Consider the following 17,513-nt stretch of genomic DNA (forward strand, 5'->3'; position numbering starts at 1 on the left):
TTAAGGGGTCATTTGCATATATCCCATGGGCCTCTACTTTTTTTTTTTTTAAATTTCTCCAACTCTTTTGGGCTTTTAATACCATGACAGGACTGTACCCCATTCCCAAGTCAAAGTATGATTAAAGTTCATGAAATTATTATTGTTTCAATCTTTAATGCCAGCTAGAAGTGCTCGTTGCAGCACCCACAATGTGCCCAGAATGACGACTCCTGCAAATTTGTACAGAGTTACATGTATTGGTAACAAATCTAAATATAATTGTAGATTCTTTTTTATATGACCCATTGCCCCTACTACTACTGCAACTATCTGGGTATCATTCTTCCATATTGCTCTCATTTCTGCATGCAAATCCTGATATTTTATGACTTTGTGTCTCTCTGTACTAAAGACACTAGTAACCGGGTGTGGTGATTTCAATGATCAATGCTAATTTTGTCTTCTTTTCATGGACAGTATATCCAGTTTTCTAGCATTTACCTTTTGAACTGTTCATAATAGGTGATACCATGTAATGTAGACCATCATTTTTTATAATGTTTTGTGGCTCACATTTCCAGTGTTTGTCAGCAACTTCAATACCATAATGTATGCACAATCCCAGTGCAACAGTCTTGCCACATTATGCCTTTCAGTACAGTCCTCCTGCCTTTAGTAAGACACAACCAGCAATGAGGTGTGTAACTGTTTGCAATTCTGTTTCACAAAACCTACATTTGTCTGGTTTACAAAGTCCATTGAACATGTGGGAAAAACCATGTGTACGTAAGCCCACTGTCTTGTGCTGCCAATATTATCCTTTCATCTCTTTGTTTGTATTTGCCTCTCCTTAACCATTCTTTTATTCATTCCTGATCAACATGAGGTTCTGCCAGATGTTTTCTAAACTTGCAACTATATTTATGCATTTTCCACATGTTTTGCCTTCTCATCTGGTAATGCACCCTATATTCTTTCTTTTGTTTTTGGCACATTATGTTGCTGCCTGATTTTTTTTTATCTACTTGTGGTTTCATTTCCAATCCTGCTTGACGCTGATATGCTTCTGCTAGACTCAGCAGGGAAGTCATCTTACATTTATTCTCCTCCTGCTTCAAAACTTTCACTACATTTGGGTCTTGTAATGTCAGCAGATGTGTGGAGCCCCATGATTGCAGATCTATACAAGTAATCAATTTCAAGGAGGCCCATCCCCTTCGGAACGGGGAATATATAGTCTTGGTATGCACCGATTTTTATAAATCATTTGGTGAGCATGAAGCATACTTCTTGTTTTCCTATCTAATCTATCAAACACATTTTGTGGTCAGTCAATCACTCCAAAACTAAGGACAGGAAGAGCAAATTGGTTTATAGCTTGGATTTTGTTCCTAGATAACGCTGTTTTCAGGATTAATTTAAGTCTTCTAAAGTATTCTTTACCAAGTTTTATTCGCATTTGTTCATGTTTTATTGTTGATCCTTCATCAATTCTCAAATACTTATACACTCCCTCTTGCTCAACTTCTTTTATATCAAATTCTTGTCCCAAACCGATGTTTTCTTGGTGCTGCAGTTTACCTGTTTTAAAGGTTGTTTTTGCACATTTATCAAGACCAAAGGACAATGTTATATCATCTGAAAAAGTTTTGACAGCTTGCAGTTGTGCTTTCAGTTAATCTGCCGAGCTATACGTTTTTAAATCATTGACAAAGAGAAGACAAGTCCTTACACTTTGTTGTTTTCTAGGAGCCAAATTATAGCCATGGCCTAAGCAGTTAAGTAGACAAAGTAGACAGCTTAATGTGTTAAGGGCAAGGTAGAATAGCAGCGGTGACAGAGTAACCCTGGAATATCCCCTGTTGAATTTTTATGCCTGGAATAATAATTTGTCCTTTATCATGGCTTAATTGCAAAGTGGTCTGCCACTGTTTCATGGTCACTGTACTGTAGTAGATCAGGTTAGGTTGTATCTTATACATTTTTAAGCACTCTTTTGTCCAATGCTATTTTTGTAGTCAATCCATGCCATACTTAGATTCTTCCCCCTTTTACAGTTCTCCACTATGACTTTAACAACAAATGATCCTTTGTTCCAAATGACTTTGTTTTATTGCCACTGAGTTTTCTTCTAAATGACTATAAACTGTCGGCATCAATTCCAGTGTATAGTTTACAAGTCTTCAGAAGGCACATTATTTGTCTATAATTTTTAGGGTAGTTTCCAGATTCCCTCAAGTAGAAACATTATTTTTTCTGTTGTTAGCCAGCTTGGTGTCTGTTCTGGGTGCGCATATAAATAGTTCATGGCTAAATCGTTGTGCAAATATGTTAATACTTCTAACCAAAAGTTAGGTACTACATCTGGGCCTGCAGTTTTCCTGTTACAGGCTATTCTTAACTTTGTTTCTATCTCTCTGGCTGTTACTTCATTCCATTTCATATCCTGTACATTTGAACTTCTTATTTTTTCTTTTAGTTCTTCTATCCATTTAGCATCTTTGTTATGTTCCACTGGATCTTCATAGATACTTCTCCAAAATGTATCTATTTCTTTTTTGGTAGTCTTTCAATTCCTTTTACCTTGTTTCCCAATTCTCTCTCAAACTTTTTTGGGTCATCAATAAATTTCTTATTTTGTACTTTTCCTTGATATTTATCTGTGTATGTTGAAAGTTTTTCTGCCTGTGCTGAGAATTTTAGTTTATTTTCGATAGTGCATGATAGATCCTGATCTGTTCTAACACTGCACATTGCTGTTATCACATCTTATCTTTTTAAGTATTTTTGTCAATCTGTTTCCTCTTCTGTACTCTTCTAACAGTGACACTTCTTGTCTTAATTCCTTTATAGTTTTTCTCTATTCGATACTTCAATGATGGCATTCAATTTCTCCCCTTACTACTCTGTGTTGTTGTGGTAGAACTTTGTCAGTTATTAATTTAACTGCACAGTAATATATCTCGTTTACTTCTGTTATATCACTTTGATATCTGTGGACAGTCTTAATTAGTGTTCATTTGTTTTATTAAACTTCTGACTTTGTGGGTTTTATTGGCCTTCTGCAGTCTTTCATTGATTTTAATATGTCCATCTCTCTCTATTAAATCGAGCAACTCTTCTCTTAGCTCATTTTCTTCTAAACTGAGGGCACATTTTTTGTTTTACATTTCCTGTGGGCATTCCCTAGAAAGTTCTATTGCATATTCCAGTGGCACATTCTCTTCAATTTCATCCTGTTCCATCCACTGCTCTGTCATATTGGAACTCACTGGCCTAGCACTCCTCAACATTGACTGCGTCAGAGTATCCACCGTTTCCTGTTCCTTCCCTTGCTGTCCAGCTTAAAGTGAACATTTATACTGGTTTCCTGTGAAAGGTTCCAAATTATATACATATGGCACCTGACCAATTGCTTCCCATTTCACTGGTTTCTCCTTAATTTGTTGGTCCATTGCTCTATCCTGTTGTTGTCCTTTATGAAGTAGATTTACTACACTGAATCCTTCACTTGAGGTACTCCATAATCTCAGTTTCTATTTCTTTAACTTCTCCATTACTTATTCTCCATTTCTACTTTTCCTCTTTGTCTTCTTATCTTTTTGTATGGTAAAGTTTTCCATGTCTGGATTCCTTTGCCTGTATTTCTCTTCAAATATCTTCGGTGCTGCTCTTTTTATATTGATTAGTTTTGCTTACTCCTTTGCATAGATATTACACCATATTAAATCTGTTTTTCTTCCACATATCCATATTTCTTCTTCAGATGTCTCCTGATCTTTCTGTTTCTCCTTACTTTAGAGACTCATTCTATCATGTTGTGATGTAACCTGTGCTATACCTTTTATACCAAATCCATCACTTCACAGGCACTCCTTAACTTCATTTTCTAATTTTTTAACTTCTACTTTACTAATCTTTTCTGCAGTCCCTCTTTGTGATATTTTTTTTTTGTTGTAAAATTTTCCATGTCTGGATGCCTTTGTCTGTATTCCTCTTCAAATATCTTTGGGGCTGCCTTTTTTATGTTAATTTGGCTTTCACCTTTGCATAAATATTGCACTATTTCAAATCTCTCTCTCTCTCCCATGTCATTTCTTTTTTATACTTTTCAAAAATATCTAGGTGGTGGTGTTTACATTTTTGCACTTTCTCCGATGCTTGTTTTTCCAAACAGATCAAAGTGTCTTGGTCTATATACTGTTTTTCACAAATCTGCTGTATTAATGACCACAATTTTTTTTATTTTAAGCTTCTGACAGTTTTTCTTGTGGAAGTATTTTTCTTTCCTCTAATTTCTCTCAATCTTTTTGTATATTTTGTGTCTGGCAAATTCTGGGCTTTTTGCATAGCAGCAACAATACATAATTTCTTTCTTATCCTTAATAGTCCACTTTCTCATCTTTATGGCTCTTCTTTGGCCTATCAGTTTTTGTGATTTATGTGGACTGCTACTTCCTTCTTTAATGGGGGGGCATCCTCCCCCTGGGCCAGGCCACTTGTAGGAATGTTTCCATACTTTGAGGATTCAGTGTGCCTACCAGGATTGGGCACTTCTTTATCCTGGGTCTTGTGCACCCAGCTATCTTTTTTAATTTTTGACCTAATATCCATGATATATGCTATATAAATACAGTCTATATGTCAATGTCATCTTGGTGAGATTTTGTGAAAAACAGGCTCCACCTCATGAATGCCCTCACCAAGGCTGGAGGATGAATTCAATTTCAGCACTACTCTTCTTTGCTTGCTGACTTCTCTCTCCATTCGGACCCCACCTTAAGGGTCATTTGCATATATCCCATGGTCCTGTACTATAGGAGATTTAAGATGTATAAGAAGTTTAGCAGAAAATGGAGTGCAACTACTAGAGGGGTTCAAAGCATTGATTTAGGAGGAAGAACAGAGATATTGCACCAGCTGTTCTCAGCATGATTGGTTTAAAGTTGACACCACTTGGTAAATTAAGAAATGAAGAGAATATTTTAAAGAAATCTATGATTAGAGAAGATGCCTTAATCTGTGGAAGTAATGCCAAAAAGCAGGTGTTAGAATTTTATCCATTTCAGTACATTAATTTCAAAGAGTAAATAATACTGCAGTAGCAAGGCCATGTGTGGGTATATGAAATCTAACCAGATAAGGTTCTTTTTATTTGCATATTTTTATATAAATTTATTTTAAGAGGAATACACAATTCTGCCATCTTCTGTACAAGAATATTATCTTGCATGACTGTATGAAAATAAGAAAATCAGTTTTGGAGTATTGTCAAAGCCATATCGTTTAAAAATACTGATACACATTTCAACAGTTTTCTATGCAGATTGTATAAAACAAATTAATTTTTTAACTTCAAATCACCATTTTGTTTACGGGTAGATAGAATGAAAACGAGACAACAGACTTGATACCAATCATAACCTCTCATGTTTATTTCCCTTTAAAAAGGATGATTTGCACATGATGTGAGGTATATGGCTAACAAACATCTTATTTAAATGAGACAGAATTATCTTCTCAAGCATATATGGTGCACAAACAGCATCTTTACATATTCAGCTCACAAGAAAGCTGATGCTAGTCCTGTACATTTATAGTTTCACTTGCTGCTTCACACTGTTTAATTTTGCTTTAGTTGTTCCCTAAACTTATACATCTTTTTTATTCACTTGCCTTTATTCAGGAGTTATTCGGGATCATTATCTGGTTAACTGAGTAGTGTTCCAAGTCAGGTGTGAAGAATAATATTCAGGGCTTTATTCACCATACCACTTTGCTTATAAATATTAGTACTGTGTAAATCATGAAATGTTCTTGTAATATAATTAACAGTCCTATAAACCCACACTAACTACATTTTCCAATGGCAATGAAATTACCTCACTTGGTTTAAATATAATTATGCTTGACAGGACAAATAGACAGGCAGGCAGAATTACCATAATTTATAAGCATTCTCTAAACCACATACCCTTGGAAGATATGACAATGTAATAATACACTACTGTTATCATACTTTAAAATCAGTAATATCCAAACCAAAGAGTAAAAAGGTCACAAAGACAAACCAATTAGTAAAAACTATAAGAGAAACCTACCCGAGCTATTGTTTTCACTGTGGGATACCTTAAACCTCCTATAATAGAGAAACATGTTTCACCACCTACATGATGAATGTCCATGACCTTTTCTTTCCTTTTTAAATCTTTTTGGATTCATTCAGGCCAATAAAACCCCACTAGCTATGGATATGCATGTTATGGTCTTCTTATGATCTCGTCAGAACAGTAAATGGACTATTTTGCTATACTTCAGAAACACAAGGACGTTAAACCCAGTCAATGTCCATAACCATTAAGGTGCCTGCAAAATATCACAACCAACATCCAAACCAAAGAGAAAAGAAGTCACACAAACAAAACAATTAGTGAAAAACAATAAGAAAATCCTAGCCAAGATAGAGTTTTCAGTGTGTGGTATCTTAAACCTACCAAAACAGATGTCCACAGCTAGTAGGGTTTGGCTTTATTGGCCTGAATGAGTCCATAAAGAATTAAAAAGGAAAAAAAAATTCATGGACATTCAGAGGCAAAATAGCTTAAACACTTGCTGACCTTAAGGGGTCATTTGCATATATCCCATGGGCCTCTACTTTTTTTTTTTTTAATTTCTCCAACTCTTCTGGGCTTTTAATACCATGACAGGACTGTACCCCATTCCCAAGTCAAAGTATGATTAAAGTTCATGAAATTATTATTGTTTCAATCTTTAATGCCAGCTAGAAGTGCTCGTTGCAGCACCCACAATGTGCCCAGAAATGACGACTCCTGCAAATTTGTACAGAGTTACATGTATTGGTAACAAATCTAAATATAATTGTAGATTCTTTTTTATATGACCCATTGCCCCTACTACTACTGCAACTATCTGGGTATCTTTCTTCCATATTGCTCTCATTTCTGCATGCAAATCCTGATATTTTATGACTTTGTGTCTCTCTGTACTAAAGACACTAGTAACCGGGTGTGGTGATTTCAATGATCAATGCTAATTTTGTCTCCTTTTCATGGACAGTATATCCAGTTTTCTAGCATTTACCTTTTGAACTGTTCATAATAGGTGATACCATGTAATGTAGACCATCATTTCTTATAATGTTTTGTGGCTCACATTTCCAGTGTTTGTCAGCCACTTCAATACCATAATGTATGCACAATCCCAGTGCAACAGTCTTGCCACATTATGCCTTTCAGTACAGTCCTCCTGCCATTAGTAAGTCACAACCAGCAATGAGGTGTGTAACTGTTTGCAATTCTGTTTCACAAAACCTACATTTGTCTGGTTTACAAAGTCCATTGAACATGTGGGAAAAAACATGTGTACGTAAGCCCACTGTCTTGTGCTGCCAATATTATCCTTTCATCTCTTTGTTTGAATTTGCCTCTCCTTAACCATTCTTGTATTCATTCCTGATCAACATGAGGTTCTGCCAGATGTTTTCTATACTTGCAACTATATTTATGCATTTTCCACATGTTTTGCCTTCTCATCTGGTAATGCACCCTATATTCTTTCTTTTGTTTTTTGGCACATTATGTTGCTGCCTGATTTTTTTTTATCTACTTGTGGTTTCATTTCCAATCCTGCTTGACGCTGATATGCTTCTGCTAGACTCAGCAGGGAAGTCATCTTACATTTATTCTCCTCCTGCTTCAAAACTTTCACTACATTTGGGTCTTGTAATGTCAGCAGATGTGTGGAGCCCCATGATTGCAGATCTATACAAGTAATCAATTTCAAGGAGGCCCATCCCCCCTTCGGAACGGGGAATATATAGTCTTGGTATGCACCGATTTTTATAAATCATTTGGTGAGCATGAAGCATACACTTCTTGTTTTCCTATCTAATCTATCAAACACATTTTGTGGTCAGTCAATCACTCCAAAACTAAGGACAGGAAGAGCAAATTGGTTTATAGCTTGGATTTTGTTCCTAGATAACGCTGTTTTCAGGATTAATTTAAGTCTTCTAAAGTATTCTTTACCAAGTTTTATTCGCATTTGTTCATGTTTTATTGTTGATCCTTCATCAATTCTCAAATACTTATACACTCCCTCTTGCTCAACTTCTTTTATATCAAATTCTTGTCCCAAACCGATGTTTTCTTGGTGCTGCAGTTTACCTGCTTTAAAGGTTGTTTTTGCACATTTATCAAGACCAAAGGACAATGTTATATCATCTGAAAAGGTTTTGACAGCTTGCAGTTGTGCTTTCAGTTAATCTGCCGAGCTATACGGTTTTAAATCATTGACAAAGAGAAGACAAGTCCTTACACTTTGTTGTTTTCTAGGAGCCAAATTATAGCCATGGCCTAAGCAGTTAAGTAGACAAAGTAGACAGCTTAATGTGTTAAGGGCAAGGTAGAATAGCAGCGGTGACAGAGTAACCCTGGAATATCCCCTGTTGAATTTTTATGCCTGGAATAATAATTTGTCCTTTATCATGGCTTAATTGCAAAGTGGTCTGCCACTGTTTCATGGCCACTGTACTGTAGTAGATCAGGTTAGGTTGTATCTTATACATTTTTAAGCACTCTTTTGTCCAATGCTATTTTTGTAGTCAGTCCATGCCATACTTAGATTCTTCCCCCTTTTACAGTTCTCCACTATGACTTTAACAACAAATGATCCTTTGTTCCAAATGACTTTGTTTTATTGCCATTGAGTTTTCTTCTAAATGACTATAAACTGTCGGCATCAATTCCAGTGTATAGTTTACAAGTCTTCAGAAGGCACGTTATTTGTCTATAATTTTTAGGGTAGTTTCCAGATTCCCTCAAGTAGAAACATTATTTTTTCTGTTGTTAGCCAGCTTGGTGTCTGTTCTGGGTGCGCATATAAATAGTTCATGGCTAAATCGTTGTGCAAATATGTTAATACTTCTAACCAAAAGTTAGGTACTACATCTGGGCCTGCAGTTTTCCTGTTACAGGCTATTCTTAACTTTGTTTCTATCTCTCTGGCTGTTACTTCACTCCATTTCATATGCTGTACATTTGAACTTCTTATTCTTTCCTTAACTTCTTCTGTCTATTTCGCATCTTTGTTATGTTCCACAGGATCGTCATAAATATTTCTCCAAAATGTATCTATTTCTTCTTTTTTGGTGGTCTTTCAATTCCTTTTACCTTATTTCCCAATTCTCTGTAAAATTTTTTGGGTCATCAATAAATTGCTTATCTTGTACTTTTCCTTGATATTTATCTGTGTATGTTGAAAGTTTTTCTGCCTGTGCTGAGAATTTTAGTTTATTTTCGATAGTGCATGATAGATCCTGATCTGTTCTAACACTGCACATTGCTGTTATCACGTCTTATCTTTTTAAGTATTTTTGTCAATCTGTTTCCTCTTCTGTACTCTTCTAACAGTGACACTTCTTGTCTTAATTCCTTTATAGTTTTTCTCTATTCGATACTTCAATGATGGCATTCAATTTCTCCCCTTACTACTCTGTGTTGTTGTGGTAGAACTTTGTCAGTTATTAATTTAACTGCACAGTAATATATCTCGTTTACTTCTGTTATATCACTTTGATATCTGTGGACAGTCTTAATTAGTGTTCATTTGTTTTATTAAACTTCTGACTTTGTGGGTTTTATTGGCCTCCTGCAGTTTTTTATGTCCATTTTCTATTAAATCGACTTTTAGTTTTTATGGGCCTTTAAAAAAAAAAAATTACTAAATCAAAAAACCCCCCCTTCCCTCCCCCCTTAGGAAACCAACCGACACAACCTCTATCCATACCCACTCCATCTTCAGCTTTCCCCCACCCATTTACATTTACCCCTGTCCAGACTAGTTTCATTAAATCACATCTCCAAACTCAAACCCTGCTGTCTAGCTGCTGGCCTACAACCCATCGAATTCCTCAAAATAGCTGCTCCCTTTATTGCCTATCCCCTATCAAGTCTGATCAACCATTCAATTGTAGAGCAACACATCTCGTCTATGGAAAATATCTCACATTACTCCCTTTCACAAAAGTGGTACCTCTAAAGAACTAACTACTATCCCATAGTCATCCTCTTCCCCCTAGCTAAAATCTTGGAAAAATGTATTCACAACCAACTTCTCAACCATTTCCTCCACAACCACCTCCTTTCCCCCACTCAAAGTGGCTTCAGGCCTAAGCATAGCCCCACCACAGCCCTTATATCATTTATAAACACCATTCAAACTCTCTTAAATGATGGCCAAATTGTCTCATCCATTTTCTACGATACGTCAAAAGCCTTTGACACTGTTTCCCACCAAATCCTACTAAACAAACTGTCCTCCTATGGCCTTAACTCATCTGCCTTGTCCTGGTTCCATAGCTATCTCTCTAGCCATCAGCAAGCCATCAAACAGGAAAACACCCTCTCCCCCATTCTCCCCTTATCTATTGGTGTACCCCAAGGTTCTATTTTCAGCCCCCTTCTCTTTACAATATTTATAAACAACCTCAACTCTGCTTCCCAAGTAGCTTCCATTGTCCAGTACGCAGATAATTCCACACATTTGTCAGCCCCCACTCCCCAAGAACTACAAACAAAAATGCAAAGTTCTTTCCAAGATATAGAAAAATATGTCACTGATCACTAACTTATACTAAACTCTAATAAAACCAAAATAATAGTTTTCAGTTATAACAAACCAAAAACATGCTATTCCACTCTAACTATACTCTCCTCAAATGGCACCAAGATAATACCTACAAGCCAAACCAAACTTCTAGGCATCACAATAGATAATATCCTAAGATTCAATAACCATATCGCCCTCACCATCAAAAAAGTCCAGATCATACTAAGTACCCTCTATAGAGCTAAACCTTAGCTCAGTAAAAGTGCCCGTCTAGCCACCACCCGCTCTCAACTACTTTCCACCTTCCTCTATGGGGCCCACATATTTACCAACCTACGTAAATCAGAAGTGAATAGTCCAGAATTCTGCTACAACAAAATTGCCAAGTTCACCACAGGCCACCCATATAGAACCCACCACTGCTCAGCTCTCTCCCAACTCAATGGGCTGGATCTCCCTAACCTGTTAACTCTAAATCAATTGTCCATAGCCCACAAAATAGTGCACCAACCCAATGAATGCCCTGCACTAACTAACCTAATTCAACCTATAATAAATCAAAGATTACTCGGGTCCTCTAATAAACCTATGTTAAAGGTTAACCAAGCCCATAACTCACCAAGCACCTCTCTCTACTCTTACAAAATAGCCAAGCTCTGAAACAACCTTCCCCAACCCATAGCAACAACCCCCTCCCATATACATACATGCATACACACATATATACAGAGAGAGAACCGTTTGCATGGAAGGTTTGATCTGATGAAGGATACTGGGTTACCCGAAAGCGTTAATCTTATAAATGTTTTATTGTATTAAAGGTTCAATTTTATGACAGCTGTGGTGGTTGCTGCATTTGATATATATATATATATATATATATATGGGAACACTACTGAATCTCGAACGTTTGAAATCTCGAATTTCAAAAGCTCAAGACCATGTAGCTGAAACCCCACATTACCAAAAGACCAGAAGCGCGAAATTCAAAATCCCGAAGTTAAGGGATTTTGAGTTAGCGCTTCTGGTGCTGTGGTTCAGTTAAGTATGTGTGTGTGTAAGTGTGTTTATGAGGGGCTTTAGTGTGTGTAAGTGTGTGTTGTGTGTGTGTGTGTGTGTGTGTGTGTGTGTGTGTGTGTGTGTGTGTGTGTGTGTGTGTGTGAGGGGCTGTAACGTGTGGGTGTGAGTTTGCCTTGTGTGTATGTTTGTGCGATCTCGGTGTTAGAATATTAAAGTAGGGTGGTGTGGGGTGCACAGTGTAGGGTGGTTTGGTTATGGGGGGAGGCATGTGTATGTTTGTGTGTGTGCTGTATGTATGTAGTACTTGCGCGATTTTGAATTTTGCGGTTTTAATATTTCGGTAATGTGGGGTTTTGGGCTTATAGTCTCGGTATTTAAGTCTTCGGGATTGTGTTATTTTGGGATTCAGTAGTGAATCCATATATCTGTATATGTATATATGTATATATATATATATATATATATATATATATATATATATATATATATATATATATATATCAGATAGATAATCACTTACCTTGCCTTCTCATGCCAGGTTCTGTCTGAAAAAAAAAGTTGTATAAAGTTTAGTTCATTTATCAGTACAAAGAAAAAGAAAAACTGCAGAATATTTACTGTTCTCTGTCCAGAAGAAATTGCCACATTTAGCCCTCAAAGTAGGTCTTGAAAGCAATCTACATGGCATTGCTTTTCTAAGAAATATCTGAAGAATTCCTAATAAGACCATTGTTTAGTATAATATATAATTTAAATATTGTAAAATATGGCAAGATGTCACTTTATCCAGTGCTACAAAAAATTCTGAGTGAAGCTTTTAATTTCTAAAAAAAATAAGAATGGAGACAGATCTTTGAAATCAATAATTGAGGTAGACAAGGAGCAAAAGGGCCCATACAAAAGTAAACACAATGTGCCTTCAACTCCTATGTATATATTTACTTGCAAGGACTGTAGTCAAGTGTCACAAATTATCAGGCATTCTACTTGTTGAACTATTTCAGAATTCTCTCTACCATGATAATGTATATTGTCACACTAAGCAGAATCTATATTCCTAGCAGCTGATTATCTGTAATTACCAATCTCTTAAACAATACTCTATGTGCTATTCATTTCTACTTTTAAAGAGCAGCTCATTTGGCAAACACTAGTTACAGTTTTTAAATTAAGAGCACTTCATGAAAAAATGAAGAGGTAAAATCATTTTAATTTTTTTAAGGTATTTATCGATGTACCTCATCGGTCTAAGCTGAATCTGAGAGAGTGAATTTTTCAGACTGTACACTAGAACACACAGCTTCTAAGTTATGCTTTGTTCTGTTGCCAATTTGGCTGCGCACACTTACAGAAACAATTTAAATTACTGAGGACTGAATGCAATTTAAGAGAGTTAGTGGACTGCTGAAAAACTGCAAGCAATCACTGGCAAGAGTTTGAGAATCATCAGGCCATCAGGATAATGACAATGAAGCACATTCTTCACACAAATTGTTACCAAGGCTAACGATAATATTAGTGCTGTCAGAAGGGTTATGGCTATTGTTATAAGAAAAAAAGATATAAATTGATATACAGATTCTATACAGAAGTAATAATTACAGTTTCTGGTGCTAAGAAGCATAGCCTAAACTAGATAGAGAAATACCCAATTTGTAAAGAGAAAAGAAGATATTTATATGTTCTTGTATAATACTTTTCATCACTTTCTGAATTTTAATTTCATTTTTATTTGCCTTTAAGTACAAGTAAAGAGTGATTGGATTCAATGAAGCACGTTATCATTGTAGCTTGTCTAACGAATGCCTGGTCATATTCTTCTTCATTGTTTGCAGATAATTCATTTACCATTTGAAATGCAATGCACAAAACAATGCTAACCAGTAAAGTCAGTGGTTCTGAGCATTACATATCAATCCAATAGTTGTTGTATAAGCACTGAACTAAACAAATCTAAAGGGAATACTTATGTTTCTGTGGTTATTATTAGTATGTCAGCAGCTTTTACAATTAAAATATTAAGATAGACAGATGATCAATTATACAGAATAGATTGATATGTGTCTAGATAGATAAAATACCTACAAGTGCATGTGAAGAAAACAGGTTCACTCAATGTGCAGCTAAAATAAAACTGATACAGCCTGATCAGATACACAGATTATGGCAAACATTTTTTTACTTCAAAATGTCCATTTATTAATTTTATTAAATATATTTACCTTTCAGTTAAAATCCATTAGCCTCAAATAAATTTGGACCTGTTTGTGGCATGTAGCATACATATCAATTCAGAAAGGGTGTTGGGATTGGCAGGGAGGTTGGGAGCTGGTAAAATGCTTAAAGTATTTATCTCACAGATACAAGTTACAGGGCTTCTCAACTTTGAAAGAGAAAAGTACAGTTTTGTACCTACCATAAATGTAGATGTTCGAAGATCCACATTGCTGCAGTCCTTACACAAGACTGACATCAGGACGCCAGGGTACAAATGCGCATGAGCGACGGCATAACCTCAGTCTTTTCTTGCCCCAGATGTCAGAAGACCCTAAAAAGAAAGGACAAAACCAAAAGACAGCAAAAAACAACCAACCACCCTTGCACTAATCATATGTACAATATATACAATATCCACAATATTCACAACCCAAACCACACAACCGCGACTGCAGCAATGTGGATCTTCGAACATCTACATTTATGGTAGGTACAAAACTGTACTATGTTCTTCATCTCACATTGCTGCAGTCCTTACACTTGGGTAGAATCCCAAAGCAGAGGTAAGGGAGGATGGCAAAACTATAAAGCAGTAGGAGCTGCCAAAATGCCCTGTAAAATTGCAGTGGCAAAACCAGCCCTAGATTTAGAGTAAAGTGGAAGGTGGTAATGCTTAGAGAAAGTATGCACTGAACTCCAAGTAGCTGCCTCCAAAATATCTTTAGTTGCCACCCCTTAAAAGCTGTAGAAGTGGCAGTAGCCCTAGTGGAATGAGGCCTAATCCCAGCTGGAATCTCCTTACCATGATGGGAATAACAGAAAGCAATACAAAACCCAATCCACTTAGAAATAGTTTGTTTTGACACAGGCTTGCCCTGAGAACCCAAAGCAAATGAAACAAATAACTGCTGAGACTGCCTGAACCCTTTAGTTCTGCTCAAATAATATCACAACTGCCTGTGTATATCCAAAGTGTGCAAAATCTTTTCCCTTATTTTGGGGTTTGCATAAAAAGTAGGCAAATGAATAGTTTGGTTTAAAGCCACACTAGAAACCACTTTAGGCATAAAGGAAGGATTAGTACTAAAGATACCCTATCCTTATGGAAAATTAAGAAAGGCTCAACCGCCATAAGGGCCTGTAATTCAGAAACCCTTCTCAGAGGTAATGGCCAACAAAAAAGCAGTCTTCCACGATAAATATTTCAACTCTGCAGTAGCTGCAGGCTCAAAAGGTTGTAGAGTGAGTTTCTCCAACACAAAATTGAGATCCCAAGCAGGAGTAGGAGCTCTACGGGGGTCTTATATTCTTTGCCCTCTAAGGAATTGCTTAAACAAAGGATGAGAAAACAATGGTGGGTCACAGTCATAGTGAGCAGAAATTGCTGCAGCATGAACCTTAATAGAAGAGAAGGACAAACCTTTGTCCAGTAACTCAGTAAGATATTGAAGAGCCACACTTAAATTAGGCTTAGAAACATCAAATTCCTTTGCTGTACTCCAAAATAAAAATCTCTTCCATTTATCCCACTTTCCTTGTACTAGGCCTTCTGGCCTCCAAAATAACATTCAAAACTTGAAGCTGAGACCCTCCAGGGTTTAAAACAGAATATGCCAGGCTGTTAGGTGAAGAGAGTGAAGTTTGACATTGAGTAAATGACTGTTCTCCTGAGACAGCAGGTGTGGAATCGAAGGCAAAGGCCATGGAGGCTCCCATACCAGACTTCTCAGTAATGGGTACCAGTGCTGTCGAGGCCAATCTGGAGCTATTAAAATCATCTTTGGCTTGTCCTGTCTGACCTTCAGGAGTACCTTTGGGAGGAGAGGCAGAGGTGGAAAGGCATACACATGAAGATTGCTCCAACTGAATGAAAGAGCATCCACGTTCCAAGCTGTGGGATGAAACCTTTTTGTGCAAAACTTTGGCAGCTGGTAGTTTAGTGGAGAAGCGAACAGATCTATGTCTGGAGTTCCCCATAACACTGTCAATTTCTGAAATACATGAGGATCCAATTTCCACTCGTGGGGATCCATAATTTGTCTGCTCAACACATCTGCTAAGGAGTTCTGTGCTCCGGCAGAAACCTTGCCTGAAGATTTAGCTGTAAACTGAGAGCAGTCTCCCACAAAATCATTGCTTGTCTGCATAGAGGATACGAATGTGTTCCCCTTGCTTGTTGATGTACCACATGACAGTTGTGTTGTCTGTTAGAACCAACACCTGCCCTGGAAGAAGTAATTGAAAGCTATTAATGCAAATTGGACTGCTAACATCTCCTTCAAGTTGATATGTAGATGTTGAAGTCTGGCAGGGTCTTGTACCCACTTTCCATTTAGATGAGCTCCCAAGCTTTGTCTGAGGCATCTGTCGTTAGAATCTGACTCGCCTCTGGCCGGGTCACAGAGAGTCCCTTGTTTAGGTGACATTCCTGAGCCCACCACAAAAATTCCTTTTGAATGCAAGGTATTATCTGAATGACAGTGTCCATATCTTGGCAGTGCTGTGTCCATACATTTTGAGATACCATTGTAGCTTCCTCATATGCAGTTTGGCATTGGGAAGCACCAGAATACAAGATGCCATGAACCCCAAGGCTTGAAGGACTGTCCTTGCAGTCAGCCTGGACTGATGAGACAATTGATGGAAGTAAAGAGAAAGATTCTTTTGTTTGTCCGGGTCAAAAAGGCCATCTGGGATGCTGTATTCAGTCTCACACCCAGAAAGCACATGTCCTGAGAGGGTACTAGACTGGACTTTATTTCGTTCACAGAATACCCCAGTCATCTTAGCACTGCTATCACATATTGTAAATGATGAAGAAGTTCGTCCTTTCCTTGGGCCAGAATCAGGCAATCGTCCAAATAAGGATAGATCTGTATTCCTCTTAGCCTGAAGAAAGCTATCACTGGAGCCAGAACCTTCATGAACACTCTGGGCGCAGTAGATAAGCCAAAGGGCAATGCAGAGAACTGATAATGAGAAGTCCCAGCCCGAAAACGCAGATACTTCCTGCAACTTAGCCTGATAGGAACATGAAGGTAAGCCTCCTTGAGATCCAGAGTCACCATCCAGTGATCTTTGCCCAGCAGAGGTAAAAGCTGTTGTAACGTCAACATTTTGAACTTGGGAATGTCCAGATAAGTGTTGAGGATAGATAAATCCAAAATTGGTCTCCACGTGTTCCCCTTCTTTGGTACTAGGAACAGGCGAGAATAAAATCCTAGGCCCACTTCTGGCAGAGGGACCGGTTGTATGGCCCCTATTTGAAGTAGCAGAGAAATTTGTTTGTGAGCCTCTAGTCTTTGCTGAGGAGGAACGTCCGGCATGCCTTTGAAAGGAGGCAAGGTATGGAAATAAAACTTGTAACCTTGGTGTATATCCAATACCCATCTGTCTTGGGTAATCAAACTCCAATTTTCCTTGAAGAGTGCCAACCTTCCTCCCAAAGGTGCTGCCAGGCAAGAAGGATCTGGCAGCTGAAAAGGTAGGTCATTGGGCCTGTTTACGAAAGGACTGGCCCCTGCCCTCACCCGAAGATTGTGCAGGTGAACTCCCTGTTCTAGGTCTGAAGGAGCTCTGAGCTCTGCCCCTACCACGTCTAGATCTACCCTTAGACTGTGAATCATAAGAAGGGTACATCCACCCCTTAGCAGGCCAATTCCTAC

The sequence above is a fragment of the Protopterus annectens genome, chromosome 15.part0 (assembly GCF_019279795.1).
Source record: "Protopterus annectens isolate FY-2018-M chromosome 15.part0, PAN1.0, whole genome shotgun sequence".
Lineage (NCBI taxonomy): Eukaryota > Metazoa > Chordata > Ceratodontiformes > Protopteridae > Protopterus > Protopterus annectens.